This window comes from Dromiciops gliroides, chromosome 4 (assembly GCF_019393635.1).
Source record: "Dromiciops gliroides isolate mDroGli1 chromosome 4, mDroGli1.pri, whole genome shotgun sequence".
NCBI classification, from domain to species: domain Eukaryota; kingdom Metazoa; phylum Chordata; class Mammalia; order Microbiotheria; family Microbiotheriidae; genus Dromiciops; species Dromiciops gliroides.
This window is the reverse complement of record NC_057864.1, coordinates 485,561,064-485,576,713: the sequence shown is the minus strand read 5'-3', so window position 1 is coordinate 485,576,713 and position 15,650 is coordinate 485,561,064. Positions and strand designations below refer to the sequence as shown.

The following is a 15,650-nucleotide window of genomic DNA, read 5'->3' as shown; positions in this document are numbered from 1 at the left end:
GTCAAGCTGCTAACTTTCCAGGGATCCTACTTTCTTTAAGATAATTTCAAATACCTAAGAGAATCTTCCCTATAACAAAAAATGACATGTAGATAGGACTCCTTTAAGGTATGTAAAGGGTCTTACACACGTTTTCTTATTTGACTGAGTATATTCCCATGATAGCCACAATCTTTAAAAATTGTCTATGGTCTCTTTGGGTTTTATTTAATCTTACTTTTAAAAACTTTAAAAAATATATTTGCATTTACATTTCAATGCTTCTATGAACATTTCATTCACAACTCATAGTGCATTAATTCTCCACAAGTCATATTTTTATGATAGAAGAATTGACTTTTTACTTTTCCCATTTTCCAGGGAGCAGGTGAAGCCCTTTATCTGCTTGTTCACAGACCACGTGTAATGTTACAGAATCCTACAAAAAGATAAACTGGGTAAAGAACTTCAACCAGAAGGGCCCCCCCCCCCCCCCCGAGTCTGAGCCCAAGGAATATTCCATGAATGATTAAATATTTTGGATTAGGCTCAAATGTGCATAACTACTTTAACACATCTTAGGTTATTTAATAAATCCTTATACATAAAGTCATTTGAAAGTTTAGAGTTTTTCAAACACATTCTTAAAATTGAGCAATAGGTATATGTGGCAGAATCAGAAGGCAGGGATTTGAGGACAGCTTCTGACACAAGTATAGTTGTATGACAAAAGTGAAATTGCTTGATATCTCAAGGCCCCAAGCAACTAAATTTGTTAAAGAAAAGTTGAAAATCTGGATTAGTGGAAGGAATTTCCACACCAGAAGTTTCCCACTAGCAGTGTCAAACTCAAAAAAAACAGGGGCCACTAAACCATACATAAGGACCCCCGACTGCACCTATGAACTCAGAAAACCACATACTAACATTATGCTATTCAACTATATTTGAGTTATTTTGTTAAATATTTCCAAATTACATTTTAATGCAGATCTGGCACCCTATGGGAGTGTTATATGGTTTGACACTTCTGTTATTGTTTTTTTGTTGTTGTTGTTGTTGGGGGCACCTGCTTTTAAGCAATGGTGCTTGCTCAATAGCTATGTGGTGGATCAGGGTAGGCTACGTGGTGCAGTGGATAGAGTAGTGGCCCTGAAGTGAGGAGAACCTGAGTTCAAAGCTCACCTCAGACACTTAGTAGGTGTGTGACTGTGGGCAAGTCACTTAACTGCAAATGCCTTAAACATCCAGGGCCATCTCCAATCCTCCTGTTAATATGTCTTAGCATTGAACCCAGATGGCTCTGGAGAAGAAAGTGAAGCTGTTGACTCTGCATAGCCGACAGTCCTTCCTCACTTAAATCGAATTCATTACAAGTCATGACACCTGTCATGGTCCTCTTTGAGAACAAAGGACAAACAACAACAACAATGTGATGGAGGTGAGTCGTTTCAGTTGTGTCCAACTCTCCTTTGGGTTTGCTTGGCAAAAATACTGGAGTGCTTTGCCATTTCCTTCTCCAGCTCATTTATTTGACAGATGAGAAACTGAGGCAAAGAAATGACTTGCCCAGGGTCATACAGTTATTAAGTCTGAATAAAATGCATTTTACCACAGTTTTAACATTTATGTTCTTCAAGAGGCTGTATTAGCCATATGACCCTGGACAATTCACAAGCTGAGTTTCAATTTCCTCATTTATAAAATAGGGGTTATATTGGCACAAGCTTCCTCACAGAATTATAAGGAAAACATTTTTAACTCTTAAAAGCTCTATGTAAATGTGAGTTTTTAACATTTATTCTTCAGAGCGTGTGATAATAAAAAAACTAACCCATAATCCCAATGACTTATTTTATAAATTCACAATCATGAGATAATGTAAACTGGGAAATGGTTGAACAAGTTGTGTTTATATGACTGTGATGGAATAATACTGGGCTATAATAAATAGCTGAGAGAGAAAGAGACACACACCCCCCCCCACTCTGAATCAGCTGAAGCACCAGTGTCATCCGGAACTAAGCTCACAGTCTGGTGAGAGGGCTGAGCCCTTGGCAGGGGAGAGACTACAGGGGTCTATGCTGGTGCTAAGGCAGAACTTGGACTTTACACCCCTGCTGGGAACCAGGAGGTAGGCTTGAGTAGCAGTGGCCCAGGTATGGGAGGGGCACAGGCTTGTCAGAGCTGACAACCACAACACACAAAGCTGGTTGATTAGCAAGTTGGTGTGGGGTCATCTATGGACCAGGAAACAGGCCAGGTGAGTGAAGAACCTGATCCTCCTTAAATCATACCACCTGAGACCTTCTGAAGCTTGGGATAGTGCAGCCTGGGAACAGTGCCACACTTGAAAGAGCTAAAAGTCAAGTAAAAGAAAGACAAGATGAGCAGACAGAGAAAGGTGAGGACCATAGAAAGTTTATTCAGTGACAAGGAAGATTGAGGTGCACCCTCAGAGGAAGATGTCAACGTCAGGGTACCTATACCTAAAGCTTCCAAGAAAAATATGAATTGGCCTCAGGCCATAGAGGTGCTCAAAAAGGACTTTGAAGATAAAGTTAGAGAGGTAGAAGAAAAAATGGAAAGAGAAATAAGGATGCAGGAAAAACGTGAGAAAAAAGTCAACAGCCTGAAAAGCCAAACTGGCCAAATGGAAAAGGAGGTACAAAAGCTCTCTGACGAAAATAACTGCCTAAAAATTAGGACTGAACAAATGGAAGCTAGTGACTTTATGAGAAATGAAGACCCTATAAAGCAAATCCAAATGAATAAAAAAATAGAGGGCAATGTGAAATATCTTCTGGGAAAAACTGCTGACCTGGGAAATAGAGCCAGGAGAGATCATTTGAAAATTATTGGTCGACCTGAAAACCATGATCAAGGAAAGAGCTTAGACATCATCTTCCAAGAAATTGTCAGGGAAAATTGCCCTGATATTCTAGAAGAAGAAGGTAAAATAGAAATTGAAAGAATCCACTGATCACCTCCTGAAAGAGATCCCAAAAGGAAAACTCCCAGGATTACAGCCAAATTCCAGAGCTCTCGGGTCAAGGAGAAAATATTGCAAACTGCCAAAAAGAAAGAATTCAAGTACTGTGGAGTCCCATTCAGGATAGCACAAGATCTAGCAGCTTCTACATTAAAGGACTGGAGGGCATGGAATATGATATTCCAGAGGACAAAAGAATTGGGATTACAACCAAGAATCACCTACCCAGCAGAACTGATCATAATCTTTCAGAGGAAAAAAATGGAACTTTAATGAAAAAGAGGACTTTCGGGTATTTGGGATGAAAAGACCTGAACTGAATGGCAAATTTGACTTTCAAATACAAGACCCTAGAAAACTATAAAAAATTGGAGTTGGGGGCCATACCTGGGGTTGTGCAGTGAGTGACTGTCTTGTGTCTGAGGCCAGGTTTTGCCTGGAATCCCCCTAGGTCCAGGGTGGATGTGCTTTGTCCACTGTCTCACCAAAATGCCCCATGATGACATCTTTAGGGTTAAATTGAGGGGTGAGGGGAAGGGCAGAAGTGAAATCCTACATGAAAGAAACAGGAAAAGACTTATGGAGTAGGGGAAGAGATAGGGGAGGAGCAGGGCAATAAATGAATTTTACACTCCTCAGAAAAGGCTCCAAGACCTTAAACTCATCAGAGTTGCCTCAAGGAGGGATTAACACACACACACACCCAACTGGGTGGAGTAATCTATTTAATCTGGGCAGAAAATGAGCCTAACACTCATCAGAATTGGCTCAAAGACCTCAATCTCTTCAGAATTGGTTCAAGGAAGGAATAACATACATACTCAATTGGGTGGAGTAAGCTATCTAACCCAGCAGGAAAATAGATGGGGAAGGGGATAAAGAGAGAGTGGCAAAAGAAGGAAGGGCAGGTTGGGGGAGGGGCCAGACAGAAGCAAATCCCTTTTGAAGAGGCATAGATAATAGAGTAAATATCATGGGAAGGGAATAGGATGGAAGGAAACAGTTAATAGTAATCATGAAAAAGAGAAAAGGGGGGTGGAGGGATTGTACAAAAATTATTTATAAGAATTGGGAATCAAGGGAATGTCCATCAATTGAAGAATGACTGAAGAAGCTGTGGTATATGATTGTAGTGGAATATTATTATGCTTTAGGAAATGACAAACAGGATGATCCCAGAAAAACCTGGAAAGACTCATGAACTGATGTATAGTGAATTGATCAGAACTGGGAGGACATTGTGCATAGTGACAGCAGTATTGTTCAATGAGCAATTGTGAATGACTTAACTACTGTCAGCAATACAATGATCCAAGACAATCCCAAGGGACTAATGTGGAAGCATATTATCCACCCCCATAGAAAGAACTGATAAAAAGAGCACTTGTAGATTGTACATATATAACCTGGTTGATGTCTTGTGGAGTGGGGAGGAAAGGGAGGAAGAGAGAAAAACTTGGAACTCTAAATCTTATGAAAATGAATGTTGAAAACTACCCTTACATGTAACTGAAAAAAATAAAATAAATGTGTGTTGCAAAGAAAAAAAAAAGAAATGGCAGAGATAGTTTCAGAAAGACCTTTATGAACTGATACAAAGTGAAGTAAGTAGAAACAGGAGATTACTATGATGTAGGAAGCAACAAATACTTAAGCACCTACTATGTGCCAAGCATCATGCTAAGCCATCTCTTCTGGGAAGCCTTTCCCAACCCCTCTTAATACTAATGCCTTCCTTTTAATTATTTCCTATTTATCCAGTCCACAGCTAGTTTGTATACGTTTGCACGTCTCTACCACTATGCTGCGAGCTTCTTGAGGGCAGGGACTGTCTTTTTATTTGGGTGGGAGGGGCTTTGGGGCAATGAGGGTTAAGTGACTTGCCCAGAGTCACAAAGTTAGCAAGTGTCAAGTGTCTGAGACCAGATTTGAACTCAGGTCCTCCTGAATCCAGGGCTGGTGCTTTATCCACTGTGCCACTGCTAGCCCCTGTCTTTTGCCTATTTTTGTATCCCCAGTACTTAGCACAGTGCCTGGCACATAGTAGGTACCTGATAAGTGCTGACTGATTGAAAGATAGAAAGAAAAGGAAAAAACAGTCCCTACTCTCAAGGAGTTCATCTAATGGGGGAGAAAAACCATGCAAACAAGTATGGACAAACATGATACATGCAAGATAACTTGGAAATAATCTCAGGGTTAAGGCACTATGATTAAGAATACCACATTATGGGGCAGCTAGGTGGCGAAGTAGATAGAGCACCGGCCCTGGATTCAGGAGTACCTGAGTTCAAATCTGGCCTCAGACACTTAACACTTACTAGCTGTGTGACCCTGGGCAAGTCACTTAACCCCAATTGCCTCACCCATAAATAAATAAATGAATGAATGAATGAATGAATGAATGAATAAATAAATAAATAAATAAATAAATAAATGCCACATTATCACTCATGGTCCAGACCAAGGCTCCCTACTAACGATCTGGAGCACCTCACCCCCATCTTCTCCAGAGACCCTTTGGTGGGAAGAGGGCGACATCAGCAGATGTTATCCCTTACCTCCCTTCCAAAAGTCATCTTATTTGAGAAGGCCCGTCACCCAAGTCATGTTACCCTTCAGTTTTTTCTATAACTATCTTATATTCTCCTCTATTCTTCTGATTTCTTTCTCTGATCCTTCTGATCAGCCCTGGGACATACTGAACAAATTTGATGTGAGAGAAAGAGAAGAGAGGGAGGGAGGAAAGGAAAGAGGGATGGGGGAGTGAGGGAACTCAGAAAGGAAAGAGATACGCAAATATGAAGATTTGTGATTTCTACTTGGGGAACTCCCGCCAGGCGGCTTTCCTGCCCCGAGCAGATGACAACTCATCCTCAGGACTTGCTAAGGTCCGCTGGTACACAGGCCCAGGGTAACCTAGGTAACAAATGTAAACAGCACTATTGGAACTAAGTCTTCCTGATCCTAATCCCAGTATTCCAGCTGTTGACACACTGCCTCTAATTACCTAAAGATACTTCAGTAATACAACCTCTTCAAGAATATCAGCTTTAAAACAGTGATAAAATGTGTTTTATTCAAACTTTTAAAACTCTCAATGGCCATCTAAGAATAGTTTTCACAAGTATCTAAAGTCGATCCCAGCCAGGATCCCTCCCCCAGGCATCTTCACCACTGCCTAAAGAAATCTGTCCCTGGCAGCACTACAGAGGATGAAGAGTCATCTCTCCCACTCCAGTTTTCCTTTGATGGAAGGGGCTGGCTTGACATTGAACTTCCTCTCCAAAGGCCCTCATCTGTACATTTCTACAGTATGGATATAGTTCTATACCTCCAAACATGTCATCTAGTTCTGCAATGGCAAATTACAAGGTTGCACAGGAAGCATTCTATATAAATTGTCAAGTAGCCCTATGGAGGGAGATTCTGTTTAGATCTGACTAGGAAATAAAAACTGGGTTTATGCTCTGACTGGTATAAGGAATTCCCTCTAACGACACAGGCAATTTACAGTGCTACAGAATTGCCTAGAGCACTGAGAAATAAAGTGATTTATCCAGGGTCACTCAGCCAATATGTGTCAAGAGTCAGGGCTAACCCAGGGCTAACTGGCTCTGAGGACAACTCTTTATCCATGAGGCCAAAATGATGATTTGGTTCTAATCTACTAATTAATGGCATTAAGACACAACACTTGTGAGCCAAACAACTGAAAACCTCAATTACAGAATCTGGTTACAAAATAATGAGTTAGATAGTTTAAAGAGCATACCAGAATAAGCTGGAACTATGAAGTTCCCTTAACAAGCTTTCTTATTTTCAATTCAACTCATCAAACATTCATCCATGCTTGGGGAGAGACACATAATGTTTGGTACTGAATAATAACCAAAGTTTAGCTAAGACGAGGTCTTTGTCCTCATGAAAGTTACAAAACACACAAACACGTCTAACACTAATATATAATATTATCCAAGTGCCTAGAAGAGAAGCCAAGTGTTTTGCAGCACCAGCAGAAATTCAGCAAAGAAAAAGGGAAGGCGTTCATTCTAGCCTTGTGCCTTGCATGTGCTGTGCACTGCTCTCAAGAAACGCAGTCTAGTGGAGGAGACGATATGAAAACATCTATGTACAGATTAGGTACAGAGTAAGTTGGAGATCATTTCAGAGGGAAGGCACATGCATTAAGGGAGATGAAGAAAGGCTTCTTGCTGAAGGTGGTGTTTTAGCTAAGACTTGAGGGAGGCCAACAAAGCCAAGAAGGGGAGAGGATGGAGAAGAGAATTCCAGGCATGGAATAGCCAACCACAGGTTGGGGGGGGGGGGGTTGTCTTGCATGAGGAATGAGGAGGAGGCAGCGGGAAGGCAAGTTCCACTCAGAGTCCTCTTCCCTTCTCTTCTCCACTCCCACTCAGTGACCTTGTCAGCTTCCATGGGCTGAACTACCCTCGATTCCCAAGTGTACACAGATGCACCCCTACTCTCTTACCCAAGTGCCAAGAGGTATCAGAAAGTGCCCAAAGGTCCTTTCTGCCTCAAATTCAACATGTCCAAAACCGAACTCCCGCTCTTTCCCCCAGAGCCCTCAAGTGCCACCCACGTAGTCATCCAGGCACCCCGCTTCCACGTGACCCCTTCTCCTCACTCTCATTCACCCAACACAGCCAATCAGTAGCCAAATCGGATTCTTTCTATCTCCAGACCATCTCATTAGTCCCATTCCTTCCACTCACAGAGCTGTCACTCGAGGTCGGGACTCCATCACTTCTTGCACAGACAAACAAACTTCCCTTTGATCTTCTCCTTGGAGTCTCTCCCCCACTCCCATCCATCCTCCACAGAACTGCCAAAACAGCTTTCTGGCTGTTTTTTCCTGCTCTTTAAGAGTAGGTCTGACTATATCCATCTCTCTGTCTCTGTCTCTCAGTAAATCCCTACTGAATCCCTATTATAACTGGACTCAAATAGAACTCACCTGACCCCTTGCCAGCCTTCACACATGACTATGACTCCCCTGCAAACACCCCAAGTCACAATGGACAACTGGTCCTTCGCCCAGAGCACCCCGGGCTCCTGGTCTGTTGTTCTCTATGCTCTCCCTCCTCACTTTGCTTCTTGGAGTCCCTGACTCCCTTGAAGACTCAGGTCAAGGGCCACCTTCCAGTCAGGGCTTTCTTTAAGCCCCACGTCTGCTGATGTCATCCCCTCCCAAGTTCCCTTGTATCTGTTCTGCATAAGCAAAACATGTTGTCTTCCCTGGTCAAACATAAGCTCCTGAAGGCAGTAATCATTGCTCTTGTCTCTTATCCCTGACACTGAACATAGTGCCTGGCACACAGTAGGAGCTTAATCGCTGTTGGAGAGTTTGTAATCTACGTACTTTCCCAACAGTGCCAGCTTTGGACCTTTTCTCCTCTTCAAAACCCCACAGCCTGCCTCTCCCTCCCTAATCTCAGCAGGTGACCTACATCCCTGAAATCTAGGCTGTCCAAACAGAAGCCCCTTCAGCTCCCCTCTTCTCCATTCCAAAATCTAGCTCCTTCCCTTATTTCTTGATCTCCAACCCCTTGGCTCCTTGAAGGTATTTCAATCTTTTCCATTCAGTCCTTTCAAACATGCACAGGTCTCCCCTAGTTTTTTTGTTTGTTTTTTGCGGGGCAATGGGGGTTAAGTGACTTGCCCAGGGCCACACAGCTAGTAAGTGTTAAGTGTCTGAGGCCGGATTTGAACTCAGGTACTCCTGAATCCAGGGCTTTATCCACTACACCACCTAGCCGCCCCTCCCCTAGTTTTTACAAGTGACAAAAGTAAAATCTCTGACACACCCAACCTGCCAAGTTCCCTTACCGTGTGGAAAAGTGAACAGACTTGTTTTATTTGGCCTCAAGGGGGCAGAACAAGGGAAATTATTGAATACCAACGTAAGAAAAAGTTTTCTAATAATTATTGCTACCTAAAACTAAAAAACAAAAACCGCCTGCCTCAGAATGTATCAGATGAGATGCTTGCTTTGGGTAAGAGTTTACTTTAAGGCCCTTTCCAAGTCACAATTAAATATTCAAACTTTCAGGAAGCTCCTACCTCTACTTCATTACTCCTCCCATTACTTCAAGGAACTGTGTTTCTATTCTTTGCAATATTAACCCTATACTCTCAACAATCCCAAATGATTTCCTAATAACCAAATCCAAAGGTCTCATAGGACTCCTGTTTGGAGCTGGGAGGGATGTCAGATCACCTTGTCCAACTGCTTCATGTTACAGATGAGGGAAATGAGGCCCAGAGAGGTTAAATGTCTTGCTCCAAGGGCACACAGGGAGCAAACAGAAGAATCCAGATTTAACCCGAGTCCTCTGATTCCCAGTCTAGCGCTCTCCCAGTGTGCGGCCTTTTCCCAGTCCTCACCATACTGGATTTGTTTCATGGTACTGCCCCTTCTGATCACTTCTTGAAACTCAGTTCATATGCCTGCATTAGACTGAATTTCCTGTCTCTTTGACAGCTCATCTGTACTGTAGGATGGTTTCATTTTTATCCTAGGCACCTTCCCAGGTAGGGCTTCCACTTAATTTACTTCTCAGACTTTCTCAACTGCACCGTCTCCTTATCAGGGCTTCAAGTACCATGCCGATGCAAGCAGAGAAAGGCCAGGTCTCTTCTCCAGTCACACACACTAAAATAATGAACATCTAGTCATACTGTACAGTGAAAACAAATGCAAAGCAATAAAAACAAGAATCAATCTATCAATAAACATTTATTAACCACCTACTGTGGGCCAAGCACAATGCTAAGAATGTCTAGGAAGGGGCAGCTAGGTGGTGCAGTAGATAAAGCACAGGTCCTGGACTCAGGAGGACCTGAGTTCAAATCCAGCCTCAGACACTTGACACTAGCTGTGTGACCCTGGGAAAGTCACTTAACCCTCATAGCCACACACACACACACACACACACACACACACACACACACACACACAAATGTCTATGAAGAAAATATCTATTGGAAATGGGAGCCTGTGATATGACTTAGCCCCAGCAACAACTCAACTGTTCCATTTTAGAAACTTAATCATCTTCTGAAACAATAAGCTCTTCCCTCTCCCTCCTGAGAGTATTTCAGTACCCTTTGACCCCATCCTTTCCCCCCAGAACATTCTCTCCTAGAAATGTCTCTCATAGCTACACCTACCATTGCTATCATCAACCTTAGTTCAGGCCCTCTTACTTCACCTACAGACACATGTGCAGTTTTCTAACTTCTCTTTCTGGTTCTCCTGCCCCCCAATCCATCCTCCACACATCGCTCCATGGCTCCCCAGTGCTACAGACTATCCCATTTGATGATCTCACCAACTCCCAAGATTTCAATTATCTCTATGTACCTGACTGATGCTCAAGTCTAGCTAATCAGTTCTAAGCTCCCTCCTGAGCTGCAGGCCCCCATTACCAACTGCCTTTCAAGCAGACTGAACTGGATGTCCCATTGACCTTTTTTTTTTTTTTTGCGGGGCAATGAGGGTTAAGTGACTTGTCCAGGGTCACACAGCTAGTAAGTGTCAGGTGTCTGAGGCCAGATTTGAACTCAGGTCCTCCTGACTCCAGGGCCGTTGCTTTATCCACCACACCACCTGGCTGCCCATCCCCCCCCCATTGATATCTTAAACTCAGCATGTCCAAAACAGAAATCAATATCAGCACCCCTCCCCCCCACTCTGCAGCCCTGCCCTCTTCCCCAGTTTCCTAATACTACCCTCGGCATTACCAACCTCTCAGTTAACTGCAGCATAACCCTTGGCTACTCCTCCTCAGTGACCCTACGTACTCAATGCCAAATCTTATCATTTCTACCTTCCCAATATTAGTAGGACGGGGGATGTGAACACAAAAGAGGTTAATTTTTTACAAAATATGAGTTCCCTGAGCACCGGGACTTTTGGGGGTGGGGGTATGTTCTTCTGTATCCCCAGCATTAAGCATTGTGCTAATTGTCCAAGCTCAAAGCCAGAGCATGGCATGCAGAATGCTTCGTGATTTACCCCTACCCTAGCAACCAACCCTACATGCAGATACCTTACTAACCAAGTTAGAACATGCAGCCCTCCAACAAACCCCATGATTTTCGGGCTTCGTGCTCTCATGAAGCTCATGAGCTTCCCTTACCTGGAAAGCCTTTTCCCTTCTCTCTGACTCTCTCCTTCCCATCCTCTACCTACAGAAGTTATTCAAGGTCCAGCTGAAATGCTAACTTCACTTATGAAGCCTTCTCCTGCTCCCCACAATGGAAAGGAATTCTCCCTCCTCTGCATTCCTGCTCTGTGTGTCTTACTGTACTTGCCACTACCTGCTTTGTATCACACCTGCCATATTCTTGCATGTATCATAGGCTCACATGTGTGAGCATGTCCTACTTGACAAACTAGAATGTAAGCTTCCTGACTTCTTAACTTCTTCTTCTAGGTATCTCCTGTAACACCTAATACAGAAAAGGCCTCACACGCAGTAAGTGCTCATTTAATAGTTGCAGAATGAATGGAAAGTTCTATCTATATTTTTCCTTGTCTTCCAAAACTAGGGGAGTTATGGATTTAGAAGACTTACCAACCAGAGAAAAAATTTTAACACCAAAGACAAAACATAAAAAACAAAAACCAAAGAACCACCATACCCAGCTCCCTGAATACCCAAGTACTGCTTACGTAATAATCGCGTTCCTACTTGAAGTACACTCCACATTTTATGGAATGGTACCTTCCAGTTGACATCATTATGTGGTTATGTTGAGAAACTTGAATCTTCATGGAAAATAAGCAAGCATTATACCTAGGGAGGCAACAACTATTAGTGGCTTTATATCAATTTTGTATGGCAAAGGAAACGCATATTAGCTAGTGGGAAATTCAACTTAACAGTAAGAATTACTGAGTAAGTTTTAGCAAGCAAGTTTTATACTTTGGATTATGATATTGTGATTATATGTGGGGGGGGAGCAGGGCAATGAGGGTTAAGTGACTTGCCCAAGGTCACACAGCTAGTCAAGTGTCTGAGGTCGGATTTGAACTCAGGTCCTCCTGAATCCAGGGCCGATGCTTTCAAAGTCACAACCTCAATTGCCTCACTAAAAAAAAAAAAATTTTTAATTAAATTTTAAAAAACAGAACAGATGTGGTCACATTCTGTTTGTTCCAACTGAAAGTTCATCTTCTCCTTGGTCTGCTTCTTGATCTCCTAAGTGAGACATTATGTGTCCGGGTGGAACCTTTAGCTCGCATGCTTGCTCTCACACACTTGCTCTTAAACATTTTCCCCCCACTTCTCTTCTCTCTCTACACACACATGTATGTATGTGTCTGTGTAAATATAAAATGTATGTACACATATACACACACACATAGCTATTTGTGATCATATGTAACAATGTATTCAGGAAGCAGTGTGGTTTTTTTTAATCTTTTGCCTTTGGTGTTAATTTTTTTCCCCTGAAATTATTGTCTTTTCTCCTAAATCCACAACTCCTCCAGTTTGGAAGACAAGGAAAAATACGTGTACAGACATACATCAATGCATGGGTATAGACATACAAACATGCATGTGTGTATGAGATTTCAGGCAGCTGGGCAGCACAGTAGCCCACTAGACTTAGGAGCTGGGAAGTCCCAAGTTCCAAGTCCTACCTCAGCAACTTAAGTAGCCTCTCTCAACCTAGCTCCTCATCTATAAAATGGAGCTAACAACACTTAACTAGAATTTGTGTGAGAATCAAAGGACATAACATGTAAAGTACTTTGCAGATTTTAAAAGGCTAGAAAATGCTATTTATCATCATTATTAGTATTAGTTATTCCATGAACTTTAGATAAGCTAGTCATTGGGGTTTTTTCTTAAATGGTCTAAAGTTTCCTGTTGGGTCTTAATGTCACTAATGTTATAGTTGATTACTTCATTAAATCACACTTTCTACATTTGGGAGGAAATGTTCTTCCTAATATCTGCTGCTTCCAAAACAGCGATAGATGGCTCTAAGGAAGCCACGTGGGGAAGCTGTTCCAGGTCAATGTGTTAACAAAGTAAACAGCAGACGACAAAATGTGGTCTTAAGTCCCATCTAGGACTTCAGTCAAATCACTTGTACACAGAGTCCGCCCATCTCTTTGGTGAGACAGCCAGACACCGGAGCGTAGCAGCCAAGGGCCCACTTTGGGCCATGGTGCCCACTCCCCATCCCCCCTACAACTTTCACCCCCCCATAGTAGCCTATAACACTTGAAGTTTATGACCTCACATCCAAATAGCTGCCTTTGCAACAAATGAACCTCAATAATGCCTTCTCCTGAAATCACCCATTTCCAGTCAACTCATGAAAGGATTAAAAACAAAACCAAAAAAAACCCACCTTGATCCACAACAATGAAAGACTGTGAGATTTGGCTAATCTGTTGGATAACTTTGGTTGGACTACCTTTTTCCCCTTTCTTTTTTATTCTGTTGTAAGGGGGTTATAGAATGGTTCTCTCTAGGGAAGGGAAGAAGAATATACTCGAAAAATTAAAATAATGTAAAAACAAAATATTAGGGGGCAGCTAGGTGGCACAGTGAATAAATAAAGCACCAGCTCTGGATTCAGGAGGACCTGAGTTCAAATCCAACCTCAGACACTTGACATTTACTAGCTGTGTGACCCTGGGCAAGTCACTTAACCCCCACTGCCTCGCCAAAAAAACAACAACCACCAAAAAAAAAAAAATCAAAAGAGGGAGGGCAGGAGGGGAGGGGAGAGGAATGTAAGGCTTTTCCTATCCAAAACAATTGCCTTGGGGGAAAAAAGATCAAGGAGAGAATATCAGAATAAGAGAAAATTACTACCATCACCACAACACTAAAAACTGGGATGCCATTTTCCAAGAAATTATTAAAGACATTTCCCAGCTCTATTAGAACCAAAGGGAAAAGTGAAAATAGAATTTGCCAGTCACCTCTGGCAAAGTAATCCTAAAATGGAATCTCACTGGAATATAAAAACCCAAATATGGAGCTCCTATAATAGAGAAAAAAATACGGCAAGCATTCAGGGTAAAAAAAAAAAGTTCAAGTATTAAGGAACCACAATCAGGATCATGCACGATTTGGCAACTACCACAATAAAGGAGACAGGAGAACTTGGAATACAATATTCCAAAATATAAAATAAAATAAAGACATAACTAAGAACAACTTACTATGTCAAACTAAATATAATTCTGAAAGAGGAGGAAGATACTTTTAATTTAAGAGAAATTACAAGCAAAGGGGGGGGGCAGATGAGCTAAAATGTAAACACAAAAATCAAGAGGAACTTGGCCAAACACATTGGGGCAACTGGAAAATAATATAGGATAAGGATGTGTTTATATTCTAATTGGGAGAGAAGAAACAAGTGTCTCTTTTAGTACTCCAGTATCTTCAAGGACAAAAGTCTTGAGTGTGGTTTTGTTCTTTTTTTTTTTTAATGATTTTTTAAAATCACCAAAATGATTCTGATCATCAGGATTTGATGATTGGGGCAGCTAGGAAGTGATAGAGGACCGAGCCTCGAGTCAGAAACCAAGTTTGAATCCAGCCTCATCTATTCATTAGCTGTGTGACCCTGAACAAGTCATTTAACCTGTTTGCCTCAGTTTCCTCAACTGTAAAATGGGGATAATAATAGCATCTACCTTGCAGAGTTATTGTAAGGATCAAATTAAATATTTGCAAAACGTTTAGCAAAATACCTGGAACACCCATAAGTACTATATAATGCTATCATCATCACATACTCTCAAGTATGATAGAATAAGGATAGAATAAGGAAATAATAGAATAATGAAAGGAGTCAAAAGCAATAATACAAACTCCGACTTTGGAGGAAAGATCACAAAGGAAGAATTAAAAGAGAACAGGACAAAAACCTATGCTAGGGTATAGAAGAAAGAGGAGAGGAGCTACTGCTACTCTTTTGTAAAGAGGTGATCATGGGTAAGGAGAAGAAGAAAAAATCTGAAGAGGTTAAAGTAGATAAAGTCACAACCATGAACATAAATTGAATGAACTCACCCATAAAACAAAAGAGGGCAGAATGGATGAGAAAGTAGAATGCAAGGATTATGTTCTTTACAAAACATACACTTGAAAAATAAAAACTCACACATAGTTAAAAAAAAAACTTAACAAGCCATAAATGAACTCCCAAAGGAAAAATTTCTAGGATCAGATTATAAATATAAAAGGCCATGTAATAACAACAACAAAAAAAAAACAATAAAAGCACAAGATTATGTCAATAAAGAAAAGGCTTTTGACAAACTAACCGATTCTGTTAAGTACGAAAAAAAGTATAGGAATAAGTGGACCTTTCTTTAATATAGTAAATAACATCTTTCCAAAACCCAAGAACCAACAATGTATGTAATTAAACTGGAGTCCTTTCAGAGGTAAAGCAGAGGTGTGTCTCTTGTCACAGCACTGAGAGTGATAATATAACAATGAAGGAAAAAGAAAACAAAGGACAGCATAGGCAAAGAAACAATTTTTTTTGCAGATGATATGATGGTTTCATAGAGAACCCTTGCTAACTTCAACAAAGCACTAAGATATATTTTTTTTTAAATATTCGTCTAAACTTAATTTCTGCCAGACTGTTTTTTTTTCAATTTTTCCAA

General features: G+C 41.4%; 1 protein-coding gene across 2 annotated transcripts in view; it reads right to left on the bottom strand.

Moving 5' to 3' along the window:
• Positions 1-15,650, bottom strand: part of CAB39 (calcium binding protein 39) — a 109,191-nt gene that overhangs the window by 72,496 nt on the left and 21,045 nt on the right. The gene's annotated exons all lie outside the window — the stretch shown is intronic.